This window comes from Macaca mulatta, chromosome 20, assembly GCF_049350105.2.
Source record: "Macaca mulatta isolate MMU2019108-1 chromosome 20, T2T-MMU8v2.0, whole genome shotgun sequence".
Classification (NCBI taxonomy): domain Eukaryota; kingdom Metazoa; phylum Chordata; class Mammalia; order Primates; family Cercopithecidae; genus Macaca; species Macaca mulatta.
The window spans coordinates 62579886-62595520 of record NC_133425.1 but is presented as its reverse complement, the minus strand read 5'-3'; the positions used below and the strand labels follow the sequence as shown (position 1 = coordinate 62595520).

Genomic DNA, 15635 nt, shown 5'->3' with positions numbered 1-15635 from the left:
ATATATATTGCTGATTCACTAACACTGAACTCACGGCTGACAGCACTGTAACTCATGACTGAAAGGAACTTAGCTAACATACACATTTTCTCCATAAGGCACATTACGGCCTTCTTGCATTTAAGGAATACTAGAGAGCACTTTAACATTATGCTTGTGGGCCATTTTAAACAGTGAAATCACCAACAAAAAGCACAAAATGAAAAATCTGAATAGACCTCGAAAAAGACATGTATTTACAGTATAAAAGCTGAGACAAGAAGGCAGCGCACCACTTTTGTTCTACCTCAACTGGGAACATGCTCTGAATGTAACTCATTTTTTTGCCACTCTGTATAAGTTTGCGCTTGGCCACCAACGATCCTTGTTCTTTGTGGATTCTGTATCTGCAAATTCATCCACTACAATTTCTTTGTAAACTCAAACTCAATACTCACAGTGCTTTCACAGTGATTCACAAATATGCCCACGTGTATTGTGTTGTGTTGTGTTGTATTTCACTCTGTCACCCCAGCTGGAATGCCGTGGTGCAATCATGGCTTACTGCAACCTCAACTTGCTGCCTCTCAAGTAGTTGGGACTACAGGTGCGTGCTACCATACCCAGCTAATTTTTACATTTTTTGTAGAGATGGTGGTCTCGCTATGTTGTCCAGGCTGGTCTTGAACTACTGGACTCAAGCAATCCTCCCGCCTTGGCCTCCCAAAGTACAGAGATTACAGGCGTGAGCCACTATGCCTAGCCGTATATGTTTTGTTTTGTTTTGTTTTTGAGACGGAGTCTTGCTCTGTCGTCCAGGCTGGAGTGCAGTGGCACAATCTTGGCTCACTGGAACCTCTGCCTCTCCAGTTCAAGCAATTCTCCTGGCTCATCCTCCTGAGCAGCTGGGACTACAGGCACCCACCACCATACCTGGCTAATTTTTGTATTTTTGGTAGAGATAGAATTTCACCATGTTGGCCAGGCTGGTCTCGAACTCCTGACCTCAGGTGATCCACCTGCCTCGGCCTCTCAAAGTGCTGGGATTACAGGCGTGAGTGAGCCACTGTGCCTGGCCATGTATTCATTTTTAAAAGAAAGAAAATAATATCCACTATGCTTACCTCAAGACCTCATGAAAACAAAATGTGCTTTGGAATTTAAAAAAAAATGTGAGTTTAAATTCTAGCTCTATTAAATGTGTCTGGGGCAAAGATTTCTTACATATAAAAAAATCGGGTTAAATAATACTCCTTCATAGGTGACAATAAAAATCAGACAGCTCAATGTACATAAAACTTGTGAAACATAGAGAACATTACAGCAACACTGACAGTAATTTCTTTCCAAAGGAGAGTCACTGTTTTTTCCCTGACAATGAAGAGTTGTTCCTACCCACAGACCAATGAATCAGCCAACAGTAATACTGGGATGGCCATAGGCACCCAAGAAAACAAGATATTCCACTGAAGAAGTATGTACTCTGTCGTTTGCTGTAATCATTTCTGTAGTCTATTCAACAGATTCCTTTAGAAGATACTTGGTTCTGACTCATCCTCCTTTAGCCACATGCACCTCCCTGTTCATAAATGCACAGTCAGCTGCTCAACTGCCAGATAATCTCTACAGTCACTCAATCTTGTTTGCCTCTGAATCATAACTGGGTTGCAGGTATGGGTAAAAATGGCTTCTTCTATAGTGATTTAATGTAATTTACCAATCTTCTTATAGTTCAAAAGATAAATCATAAAATGAAAAACTAAAGAAACTGTCTAGAGGCCGGGTGCGGTGGCTCACGCCTGTAATCTCATTTGGGAGGCCAAGGCAGACGGATCACAAGGTCAGGAGATGGAGACCATCCTGGCTAACACAGTGAAACCCTGTCTCTACTAAAAAAAAAAAAAAAATACAAAAAATCAGCCGGGCATGGTGGTGGGTGCCTGTAGTGCCAGCTACTTGGGAGGCTGAGGCAGGAGAATGGCATGAACCCGGGAGGCGGAGCTTGCAGTGAGCCGAGATGCGCCACTGCACATCCAGCCTGGGCGACAGAGCGAGACTCCGTCTCAAAAAAAAAAAAAACAAAAAAAAATTAGATTTAATTTTAATAGATTTAATAAACTGTGTGTATATACACATATAAATATTCAATAAATGGATACTAAGACTTTTGTCAAGAATAAATTAGACCTTCCGAAAAGTCCTAAAAATGTATTAACATGCCACCAATATGCTCTCCACATAATTATTTTAATTTGGTTTCACTGTATTTTTCTTTTCTTAAATGAAAAGCTGAGCCAAGATAAATTCTGACTTTCACACTTCAGTTGCAGCCCCCGTTTCCTCTGAAGCGATGTAAAGTGGTAAATATCTACCAGCTAGATTCTCAGATAAAATGCACCCAATAAACAAGAAGGGGATACTAACAAAAAAGGAACATTTGTAGCACACACAAAAAAAGAGCTCAGCGAAACCCCGTCTCTACTAAAAAAAAATACAAAAAATTAGCCGGGCATGGTGGGGGGTGCCTGTAGTCCCAGCTACAGCGGGAGGCTGAGGCAGGAGAATGGTGTGAACCCGGGAGGCAGAGTTTGCAGTGAGTCGAGATCGCGCCACTGCACTCCAGCCTGGGCAACAGAGCGAGACTCTGTCTCACAAAAAAAAAAGAAAGCTCTATTTGAAATATAAATATGATAGTAGGAATTAAGACCCAATAAAATACTTTGAAGATAAAGTAGAGGAAATCTCCTGGAAGGTAAACCAAAAAGACAAAAGAGAAAATAAGAAAATAAGATAACAGTATCATTCCTGTGGGTCTAACATCCAAATAGTAGATGTTCCAGAAAAGAATAGAAAAAATATAAGAAAGGAAGTCATCAAATAATATAAGAAAATTTCCTTATGAAGGACACAGCTGCCATACTGTAAAGGGCTGGCAAGTACCCTGCACAAGGAATGACTGTGGACTGACACTAGGTTACATCATAGATAAATACCAAAACATGGAGACAGGAGATTTTACAAACTTCCAAAGATGAGGGAAATTGGTCACAAACAGATCAGGAAACAGAATGACTTCAGAGATTTTCAACTGCAACATTTAAACCAAGACAATGAAACAAGGCCTTCTTAATGAAAATAATCTCTAACTTCAAACTCTAGAACAAGACAAACTTACAATAAAGTATGGTAGAATAAAGACACTTCAAACATGCAAGGACTCTGTTATCCACAAAAAGACTGTAAACCAAGAAACAGGAAGACAGAAAAATTGAAAAAGAAACAAAAACAAAAACAAAAAACCAAAAAAAGAAGCCCCTCACAGCAGAAGATGAACACAGAAGCCAGTATGAAAGCAGTGCACTGGATATAGAGGATAATCAGTCTAGATTCAAGAGACGGACATTCTAAGGATGGTCATCACCAAGATCCTGAGGGCAAAATGCTCACATATAAGCCTTCCCCACTGCTGGGACCAGCTAAGGACACTTATTTGAGCTGACAGAGGTGATGTGCTTTGACTTACTCCTGTGAAAAGAAGGTAGGTCTGGAATGAGACATCAATTTTGACACAAGAATTTAAAAAAAAAAAAAAAAAAAAAAGGATAAAAGAAGGTAAAGGTCATGGTGAGCCTAGAAGCAGAAAATACCAGAGCAGCTAATTCCCTCTGACCATATTCCTCCAGATCTCTGGCACACTGTAAGCAAAGGTTTTACAGTGTGCCAGACGCCCTAACTCCAGTGTGAGCCTAGGTTTCCCATAATCCACTCACGACTCTGCTCACAAGCTTCCCCAGGGAGGCTCTAAAAATTCACAGGGAAGCTGAATCCAGACTTGACCCTAAGATTCTGTTCAGCTCATCTTCTAGGAGCTGCATTTGAAAGTGACATTAGAAGGCCAGGAGCGGTGGCTCACGCCTGTAATCCCAACACTTTGGTAGGCTGAGGAGGGTGGATCACGAGGTCAGGAGATTGAGACCATCCTGGCTAACATGGTGAAACCCCGTTTCTACTAAAAACACAAAAAATTAGCCGGGTGTTGTGGTGGTGGGTGCCTGTAGTCCCATCTACTCAGGAGGCTGAGGCAGGAGAATGGCGTGAACCCAGGAGGCGGAACTTGCAGTGAGCCAAGATTGTGCTACTGCACTCCAGCCTAGGTGACAGAGCAAGACTCCTCTCACGAAAAAAAAAAAAAAAAAAAGGAAAGCGACATTAGAGTCCTTTGTTTACACCGCCCTGAAGTGTGTGCTTCCTATTTTCATGTTTTTAAAAACGAAACAATGCATTATTCAGAGATATATGCATAGGAAATAAAATGACAAAGAAAAGTAAGGGAATAAATACATTAATCAGGATAATGATTATTTTGTGGGGGCAGACGGGTTGAGGAAAAGAACTCTAAAGTTTTCTTTTCCTTTTTTTTTTTTTTTTTTTTGAGATAGCATTGTGCTCTGTGGTATGAAAACAGCTCACTGCAGCCTTGATTTCCAGGACTCAAGGGATCCTCCTGCCTCAGCCTCCCAAGTAGCTGGGACTACAGGCCTGTGTCACCACACCTGGCTAATTATTTCATTTTTTTGTAGAGATGGGGTCTCACTTTGTTGCCCAGGCTGGTCTGTAACTTCTCGGCTCAAGCAATCCTCCCTCCTTAGCCTCCGAAAGTGCTGCAATTATAGGTGTGAGCCACCATACCTGGCCAACTGTGGAGGCAGTGCTATTCAATAGAAATATATAATGTGAATCACAAATGCAAGTCACATTTATAACTATAAATTGTCTAGCAGGTTTTTTTTTTTTTTTTTTTTAAGAGACAGGGTCAGCCGGGCACGGTGGCTCAAGCCTGTAATCCCAGCACTTTGGGAGGCCGAGACGGGCGGATCACGAGGTCAGGAGATCGAGACCATCCTGGCTAACACGGTGAAACCCCCTCTCTACTAAATAATACAAAAAACTAGCCGGGCAAGGTGGCGGGCGCCTGTAGTCCCAGCTACTCGGGAGGCTGAGGCAGGAGAATGGCGTGAACCTGGGAGGCGGAGCTTGCAGTGAGCTGAGATCCGGCCACTGCACTCCAACCTGGGCGACAAAGCGAGACTCCGTCTCAAAAAAAAAAAAAAAAAAAAGAGACAGGGTCTCCCTCCTTCACCCAGATTGGACTGCAGTGGCACCACCACAGGTCATTACAGCCTTGAACTCCTGGGCTCAAGCAAACCTCCCACTTTAGTCTCACCAGGAGCTAGGACTATAGGCACACCCCACTATGTCCAGTCACTTAAAAAATGTTTTTATTTTGTAAGGATGAGGTCTCACTATGCTGACCTGGCTGGTCTCAGACTCCTGGCTTCATGCAATCTTCACACCTTGGCCTCCCAAAGTGCTAGGATTACAGGCATGAGCAACTGCACCCAGCCTAGTAGGCATTTTTTAAAAAGTAAAAAGAGGTGAAATTAATTTTAATGTTACTTAATTCAAAACATCTAAAATTTTCAACATGGTATCAAGTAAGCAATATCTTGGGTCAGGCACAGTGGCTCACACCTGCAATCCCAGCACTTTGGGAGGCTAAGGCAGGTGGATCGCTTGAGCTCACAAGTTCGAGACCAGCCTGGGCAACATGGGAGGATGGCTTGAGCCTGGGAGGCAGAGGTTGCAGAGAGCTGAGATCGTGTCACAGAACTCCAGCTTGGGTGATAGAGCCAGAACTCATCTCAAAATACATTATCTATTCCTATTGCTTTATGTGGGTGTATATATATTCCTATTGCTATATATATTTCTATTGCTATATAAATATATATATACACACACACATATATATGCCTGTAGCTATTGCTATAGGAATATGTTTACACACACACACACATATATATATATATGCCTGTAATCCCAGCTACTCAGGAGGCTGAGGCAGGAGAATAGCTTAAAACCCAGGAGGTGGAGGTTGCAGTGAGCCAAGATCATGCCACTGCACTCCAGTCTGGGCAACAGAGCAAGACTCTATCTCAAAAAAAAAAAAAAAAAAAATCACCAAAATCATATAATACATTTAACGTAGAAATAAGGCTCGCAGTTTAAACATTTTACCTATATATGTTGGTCATTTAGACATTTCTCATGTTTTACATAAAAGTGGCAGGTTATGCTATTCATGACACTTAGAAAACTAATTCAGTAAGTTGACAGAAACAGGTACAAAAACACACTGTGAAACAAACCCAGAAAAAATAATAAGTATAAAACTGGATCCACATATATATATATATAAAACAATATATGACATTATTTTGGATATATATTTTGGATCCATATATATAGCAATACATTGTATTATTTTTGTTTTTCATACTGAGTTTCAAAATCTGGTTTGTGCTTTTCCACACACCTCACATGTGAATTCACACTAGCCACATTACAAGTGTTCAACAGTCTCATGTGGATTGTATAATAGCTACCACACTGAACATCAGTCCTAATATACATATGTTCCTTTTATTATTATTCCTAAAATGTACATGTTTTTATCTATTCTTTGTAAGACACATCTAACAAATGAAAAATGATTTAGCAGAATTCCTAAAAGGAAAAATGTATCAAGTACAGTAGTCCCCGCTTAGCCAGTTTTGTTCTTCATGGTTTCAGTTACTCCCACGGTTACTAATCACGGTCCAAAAATATTATATGAAAAATTCCAGAAATAAACAATTTGTAAGTTTTAAATTGCACTCCTCTCCAGAGAGATGAATCATCTCTTTGTCCAGCACATCCACGCTATATAAGGAATGTGTCTATTAGTTACTTAGTAGCCATCCTGCTGCAGTATGGCAGTGCTTATGTTCAAATAACCTTCATTTTACATTTATTACAGCATATTGTTATTAGTGTTCCACTTTGTTTTTTTAAACTTTTAATTTTTTTGGAGACAGGGTTTTGCTCTATTGCTCAGGCTAGAGTGTCATCACTCAATCATAATTCACTGCAGCCTCAAACTCCCAGGTTCATGCAATTCTTGCACCTCAGCCTCCCAAATAGCTAGGACTACAGGTGCATGCCACCATACCCGGCTAATTTTTAAACTTTTTTGTATGGACAGGGTTTCATATTGCCCAGGCTGGTCTCAAACTCCTGGACTCAAGCAATCCTACTGCCTTGGTCTCCCAAAACACTGGGATTATAGTTGTGAGCAGCCTTGCCTGGCCATATTCTACTTTATTATTAGTTATGGTTGTTAATCTCTTACTGTGCCTAATTTATACATTAAACTTTATCATAGGTATATATCTGTATAGGAAAAAATAGCACATATATAGGATTTGGTACTATCAAATCCTGTACTCAGGAATCCCCGAGAGTCTTAGAACATATTACATATATATATAAAAAAATAAGTCTTAGAACATAATGCTATACGTATATAGATATAATATATATCTTATATATTAGATATATATTAACATATATGACAATCATACATAATACAGATTACATTATATAATATATAATATATACAAATTGTATGTAATTTATATATTATAAATATATACATTATATATTAGATATATAATTATATATTACATATTAAATATATTTTTTTATATATATATAAAAATTATAATCTAATATGTATAATTTATATACATATATCAGTAGAGTAACTTGGTGGGCCAAAATACCTTTAAATAAGGCTTCGGAAAGTGGTATGTGGAGTTAGCATCAACTTCCCTAATGATTACTTATTAGCAGTAGTGTAGCATACAAAGAACAGACTTGGTGGTAAAAAAAAGAAGTAGGTCGGGGTCCTGGCTCTACCAGGAAACAGATAACATGACTTCTGAAGGTTTACTTAGCCTCTCTGGCCTCAGTTTCCTCAGCTGTAAAATCAAGCTATCACCAGATATGTTCTAAAATTAAACACTTCTATATAGTGCAGTATTAAGATAATTAGTGATAATGTAAACTATTATCACTACCACAGTGTCTGGTGGTGGCGATCACCATAAAAACTGCTTTGCAGTTTTCAAAAAGCATTTAAAATGGTTCATGGGAGGCCAAAGTGGGAGGATCATTTGAACCCAGCCAGGAGTTCGAGACCACCCTAAGCAACATAGTGAGACCCCTTCTCTACAAAAAGTAAAACAAAACAAAACAAACAGCTGGTGCAGTGGCATGTGCCTACAGTCCCAGTGAGGTGGAAGAATTGCTTGAGCCTGGGAGGTTGAAGCTGCAGTGAGCCATGGTTGTGCTACTGCATTCCAGCTTGGGCAACAGAGCGAGACTGTCTCAAAAATAGCACGGGGCAAGGCACGGTGGCTCACGCCTGTAATCCCAGCACTTTGGGAGGCCAAAGTGGGCAGATCACCTGAGGTCAGGAGTTCGAGACCAGCCTGGCCAACATGGCGAAACCATCTCTATTAAAAGTACAAAAATCAGCTGGGCGTGGTGGTGGGCTCCTGTAATCCCATCTACTCAGGAGGCTGAGGCAGGAGAATAGCTTGAACCTGGGAGGCAGAGGTTGCAGTGTGCCGAGATCGCACCACTGCACTCCAGCCCGGCAGACAAGAGACTCCGTCTCTAAAATATTCACAAATTAGGTAATGGTGATGGTTGTGACTATATTAAAAACCACTCAGTGGCCGGGTGTGGTGGCTTACACTTGTAATCCCAGCACTTCAGGAGGCCGAGGTGGGCAGATCACCTGAGGTCAGGAGTTCGAGACTAGCCTGACCAACATGGAGAAACCCCGTCTCTACTAAGAATACAAAACATTAGCCAAGCATGGTGGCACATGCCTGTAATTCCAGTTACTCGGGAGGCTGACGTAGGGAACTGCATGAACCCGGGAGGTGGAGGTTGCCGTGAGCTGAGATCGCGCCACTGCACTCCAGTCTAGACAACAAGAGCGAAACTCCATCTCAAAAAAAAAAAAAAAAAAAAAAAAGGCTGGGTGCGGTGGCTCACACCTGTAATCCCGGCACTTTGAGAGGCTGAGACGGGCAGATCACAAGGTCAGGAGATCGAGACCATCCTATCCTGGCTAACATGGTGAAAACCCATCTCTACTAAAAAAATACAAAAAAATTAGTCAGGCGTGGTGGCAGGCGCCTGTAGTCCCAGCTACTCGGGAGGCTGAGGCGGGAGAATGGCGTGAACCCAGGACGTGGAGCTTGCAGTGAGCCAAGATCATGCCACTGCACTCCAGTCTGGGCAACAGAGCGAGACTCTGTCTCAAAAAAACAAACAAACAAAAAACACCATTCAGTTGTGCAATTGGTGAATTTAAGATGCTGACTTTTGTTTCAATTTTTAACTTTATGTAATATCTTAATATTTTATAAATAGCTTTTTAAAAAGTGAGTATAGTCTCATTGAGAAGAAGTGTTAGGAAGAACCAAAAACCTTGATTCTCCCCCCTGGTCAACTGCCCGAATTTTCTTTTTTTCTTCGTATCCAATGTTTTCATACAGAATATTCAGGATGAATATTTTAACCTTGGCCAATACGCTTAAGGAAAATAAGAAATCTTTTAGGGTTTTTTTTTTGTTGTTGTTGTTTGGAGACTGGGCCTCGCTCTGCCACAGGCTGGAGTGCCATGGTGCAATCTCTGCTCACTGCAACCTCTGCCTCCCAGGCCCAAGCAACTCTCCTGCCCCAGCCTCCTGAGTAACTGGAACCAGAGGCATGCGACACCACGCCTGACCAATTTCTGCATTTTAATTTTTATTATTATTTTTTGAGATGGAATTTTGTTCATTTCCCAGGCTGAGTGCAGTGGCGCAATCTCGGCTCACTCTGCCTCCCAGGTTCAAGCGATTCTCCTGCCTTAGCCTCCAGAGCAGCTGGGACCACAGGCACCTGCCACCATGCCCAGCCAATTTTGGCATTCTTAGTAGAGACTTCACCATGCTGGCCATGCTAGTCTTGAACTCCTAACCCTAGGCGATTCACCTGCCCTGGCCTCCCAAAGCACTGGGACCACAGGCACGAGCCACGGCACCTGGCTCAGTAAAAAATGGCCCAGAAATGTTCTGGATAGCAAAGGGATTGAAACTCAGGACTAAAAAGCTGGTGTGAATAAACAATATCCCAAAAAAACAATTGAGAGGGTTCTCCCAAAGTGCTCATTACTTAGAACAATGTTCTGCAAACGGGGCCACACAATTATTAGAAAATATGATTGTTGTTATACAGAACAAACTTTGAACATCTATGATATGGGCAGAAGATTTGTTTATTTGAAAACATCTAAATTCTTCTAATGTAAATGTCGAAGTCACCAGTTTCTATGCCATCTTTTTGTTTTAATCTGAAGGTTAACCTGCCTTTACATCTGAAGTTTTAAAACACAAAAAGGCTCAGTACTGGCTGCATACATGGGTAAAAAGTTTTTCATCCCCAAAAACAACCTGCCAACCATTCCCAGACTCAGCCCTTTCCTTCTTAGGTACACTCTGCATTAGAGTCCTGAAAGCACAGCAATACTGCCAAGGGGCAAGTTTTATTTTTTTAAATACAGTTTCTACACACAGCATTAAAGTACATTTCAAATGCTATTTATTTATTTAATTTTTTTTTTTTTTTTGAGACAGAGTCTTGCTGTGTCTCCCAGGCTGGAGTGCAGTGGCTCAATCTCTGCTCACTGTAACCTCCACCCCCCGGGTTCAAGCGATTCTCCTGCCTCAGTCTCCCAAGTAGCTGGGACTACAGGCGCCCACCAACACTCTCAGCTAATTTTTTTTTTTTTTGGTATTTTTAGTAGAGACAGGGTTTCACTATGTTGGCCAGGCTGTTCTTGAACTCCTGACCTTGTGATCTGCCTGCACTGGTCTCCCAAAGTGCTGGGATTACAGGCGTGAGCTACTGCGCCCGGCCTTTCAAATGTTATTTAAAATTCTTAGTTCCTAAATACACATCAATTTGAGCAGGCCCACCTTAAACTGAAAAGCTTATAATAGATAATACTTTCCAACTGTTTACATTGTATACTTTCATAAAAATAGGTAAAAATTAAAGTCTACCATATCACTATTATACTTTAGCTTGTCTGTAGCTTGCAATCCTCTGTAGAAAACTATCAAAGAATAATATTGAAGAAACAAAGTCTCTGCACCTGAAGGTAAACAACATTTTTATGCTGTTAAAAAGAAATTACAAACGTTTTCTTCCCTGTAAGATGAGGATCACGAAAGTATCAGTGCATGTATGTCTTCATCAATTAGAACACTATCTGCAAGGGGGCATGAGGGAACTTTTTGAAGCAATGGAAATATTCTATATCTTAACTTTGGTGGTGGTTATACTACTGAATACACAGTTGTCACGGACTTGTACAGTTAAAATAGGTGAACTGTACTGTATGTAAAGTATACCTCAATAATGCTGATTGAAAAATTACAAGTGAAAATGGGAAACAGTAAAACCAGGGCATAGCAGTGTTACAAAGAAATTAACATCTTCAGTCAACATTTCAATAGTGTATCCTGGTAGTATTTGAATTAACCATTAAAAAAAAATGATGAGTACACGCCTGTAATCCCAGCACTTTGAGAGGCCAAGGCGAGTGGATTACTTGAGTCCAGAAGTTTGAGATCAGCTTGGGCAACACGGTGAGACCCCGTATCTACAAAAAAAATTACCTGGGCATGGTGGCGCATGCCTGTGGTTCCAGCTACTTGGGAGGCTGAGGTGGGAGGATCGCTTGAGCCCAGGAGGCAGAGGTTGCAATAAGCCAAGATCACACCACTGCACTCCAGCCTGGGTGACAGAGAGAGATCCAGTTTCAAAAAAAAAAAGAAAAAGACCAGGCACAGTGGCTCATGCCTGTAATCCCAGCACTTTGGGAGGCCACGGTGGGCAGATCACCTGAGGTCAGGAGTTTGAGACCAGTCTGGCCAAAATGGTGAAACCCCATCTCCAATAAAAACACAAAAATTAGCCAGGCGTGGTGGCAGGTGCCTGTAATCCCAGCTACTCGGAGGCTGAGGCTGGAGAATCCCTTGAACCCAGGAGGTGGAGGCTGCAGTGAGCCAAGATTACACCACTGCATTCCAGCCTAGGTGACAGAGCAAGACACCATCTAAAAAAAAAAAAAAAAAGGTCGGGCACAGTGGCTCACGCCTGTAATCCCAGCACTTTGGGAGGCTGAGGAGGGCGGATCACGAGGTCAGGAGATCGAGACCATACTGGCTAACACAGTGAAACGCCATCTCTACTAAAAATACAAAAAATTAGCCGGGCACAGTGGCGGGCGCCTATAGTCCTAGCTACTCAGGAGGCTGAGGCAGGAGAATGGTGTGAACCCGGGAGGCAGAGTTTACAGTGAGCTGAGATCGCGCTACTGCACTCCAGCCTGGGCGATAGAGTGAGACTCCGTCTCAAAAAAAAGGTAGAAAGTAGAAGCAAGAAGGGGAAGAGTGAAAGATGCTCTTCTCAGACACATTATTTCTGCCTTCTCTCACTTGGACTATGTAATTCAGGAAAGGTCATGAATGAGAATTTCACCTTTACACTAAAATGGAAATAATGCAATCCAAAAGAAGGGAAAAAGGGACTACACAATCTTCAAGTGCTTCAGAGGTGCATTTACCATATATTCAGATTCATGTACTCTTTAACTGGAAGGTACTACGACATACTAATTTTAAAACATTCTAATTTTTTTTTTTTCCAGACAGAATCTTGCTCTGTTGCCCAGGCTGGAGTACAGTGGTGCAATCTTGGCCCACTGCAACCTCTGCCTCCCGGGTTCAAGCAATTCTCCTGCCTCAGCCTCCCAAGTAGCTGGGATTACAGGCACATGCCACCATACCTGGCTAATTTTTTGTATTTTTAGTAGAGGTGGGATTTCATCACACTGAGCAGGCTGGTCTTGAACTTCTGACCTCAGGTGACCAACCTGCCTCAGCCTCCCAAAGTGCTGGGATTACAGGCATGAGCCACCACACCCAGCCAAAACATTTTACTTTTTTCAGAAAGTCGACTTCCTCTCTTAGATTGAAAAATAATGAAAAGAAAAACTTTTCTTTAAAAATACAAACGTTTTTCTAGATACAAAGGTGTCTTTTATATATATATAAGCTCGCAGCTACCAGTTCTAAATTGTATGATTCAGTTATTATTAGAGTATTACAGTATACCTAAAACATTTTTTAAAACCAGATTTCAATACACTAAACTGTCAATAACAAAGTGCTGTCAATTCATATTTTAGTTGAACTGAAATACTTAAAATCCAGATGTGACAAGGTATTTGTAAAGTTGCCTCAATCTCTCTCAAAGAAAATCACACTCCAAAGCTTTACCACAGAGATCTTTTATTTGGAATGTCTGGGCTATCTACAGAGAAGGAACTTCTTGAGTGTAAATAGGGATTTCTCAAAGCTAACATCAAGAAGTCCTGTAAACTGTGCCAAATTGTGGATGGTATATAAACAAACACAATATTTATTTTGGGACAAAGATCCTGCAGGCAAGTGCGTAAAAGGTTCCAGAAGAAGCAGAGTCATAGACTTTTATTAGAAAAGGCCATTTAAAATAAAATTCTGTCCTTACTCATTAAATCCAATGTTGTTAGATTTTGCTTTATTTTATGCTCATAAAAATAAATTAAAAGACTTTTAAGTATAAAAGTCCACAAAGAAAAAATATATAACTTATCAAAATTTTTCAAAGTAGCTACTCTAATGATATATACTTTATAAATACTTCTGGATGTCTGATATTAATGTATTTGACTATCAATTAAAATCACAAGCTACAAACAGGAATATAAACCATAAAAAAGTGTAACCTCTCTTTTTCTGAGGTCAATGTGGTAAAAACTAGATAGCATATTCAATTTCTACACAAAAAAATGAACAGTACCACTGTAAAGTTCATTTTTTTCCTTTTATGAAATGATTTTCATACCCCTTATCTTTAAAGTCATAAACTGGGATCGCAAAGTCAGTACATACAATCATTATTTCAAAATACCAATGAAGCTTTATGAGATACAGAATACATGTAAAAACCATTAATCTGACCACTCAAGACTAACAATTTATGGTCAACCATAATCACTTGCATTTATTTGAAATAAAAGTAAATGGAAATAAGTCCTAAGAGGAAAGAAAAAAGGAATTGGAGTTGTTTGGTCTATACACTTTTAAGAATGATTTAAATTCTGATTAGTTGCTTTTCCCTTGTCTTTTGACAGCTAAATTAATGTAAAGAAGGATTAAGAACATTTTGGCTGCCAGTGTTTGTAACACATCAGGATGGAACACTTGGGAAAGATGTAGTGTTCCAACATTTTTCAACTACCTGACATGAAGTTTACCTAAGGCACGCTATAGCACAAACACTCTATCAATCAGTTAGCTATAATCTCACCCTACAGAACCATTAAATAGTCTAACTGTGGATAGGGGTTTACAATTTAAAAGGCATTTTCACATATTCCGGTACTACATTTAATTCTCACGAGGCACATGAATAGGGCAGACATTCTGATCCTCATTTACATGTTAAGGAAAATAGTTATGGTTGTCTTGACTCAAATCTAGAGCTCTTTCTACTATATTGTATTAGTTTAAACCATTTCTGAGAAAGATCCTTATTAAGAGCCAATGTAGGCAGCTCACCAGGTACCTGGGTATAATAGTTTCAAATATATTTGAAGGATAGATTATAAAATTCTGTGCTGTGACTTGGTCATATGTAAGGTATGTACTTATAATCAGTCACCCATTAACAGAACTTCCTTATGGAAGCCCTTGATTTGAAAATATTCTATAGCCACATTAGCAACAGAATGAATAAAAGGACTAATTTCTATGAGCCCATTTTCTTAAATCATAAAACTGTATTTCAAATAATAGAGAATATAGAGCTTTTTGTTTCCGCTCTGTTAGGATTCAATTTTTTCTGAGTTCACTAAATTTAAGTGAATATTATTTTAGCCGGCCTCTAAGATGGCCTCAATGATCCCAGCCTCCTGGTATTCACACCCCTGTGTGTGTGAACACCTTTCTCCCTGTTGAATGTGGGTTAGACTTACTGACCAGCGTCTAATGAACAGGCTAAGCAACAAGTGACTCAAATAATAGATCATAAAAAGTATGAAAGTGACTTGAAGAATAGATCATAAAAGGCACAGTGGGCTGGACGCAGTGGCTCACACCTATAATCCCAGCACACTGGGAGGCTGAGGCAGGCAGATCACCTGAGGTTAGGAGTTTGAGACCAGCCTGGCCAAAATGGTGAAACCCCGTCTCTACTAAAAATACAAAAATTAGCCACATGTGGTGGCATATGCCCAGCTACTTGGGAGGCTGAGGAAGGACAATTGCTTGAACTCGGGAGGCAGAGGTTGTAGTGAGCTGAGATTACTCTACTGCACTCCAGCCTGGGTGACAGAGCAAAACTCTGTCTCAAAAAATAAATAAATAAATAAATAAAAGGCATGGTGGCTTCACTCTTTTTCTCTCTATGGAGAAGCATAGCTAGGAAGTGAAACCACCTACCAACAGGCAGATCCTTCAGTTCTAGTCAAGTCTTCAGAGACTGCATAGTCCCAGGCAAAAGCTTGACAGCAACCTCATGAGAGACACTGAGGCAGAACCACCCAGTCCAGCAGGTCCCAGATTCCTGCAAAGGGGCACAAGGAAACCTTTGGGGGGGGGGGA

General features: G+C 40.6%; 1 protein-coding gene and 1 long non-coding RNA gene across 11 annotated transcripts in view; one reads left to right on the top strand and one right to left on the bottom strand.

Moving 5' to 3' along the window:
* CBFB (core-binding factor subunit beta) overlaps window positions 1-15635 on the bottom strand; it is a 77317-nt gene that overhangs the window by 47760 nt on the left and 13922 nt on the right.
* Window positions 1679-3556, top strand: LOC144337629 (uncharacterized). Its single transcript, XR_013410999.1, has 2 exons — window positions 1679-1986; window positions 2574-3556. It is a non-coding gene; the product is annotated as an uncharacterized LOC144337629 (long non-coding RNA).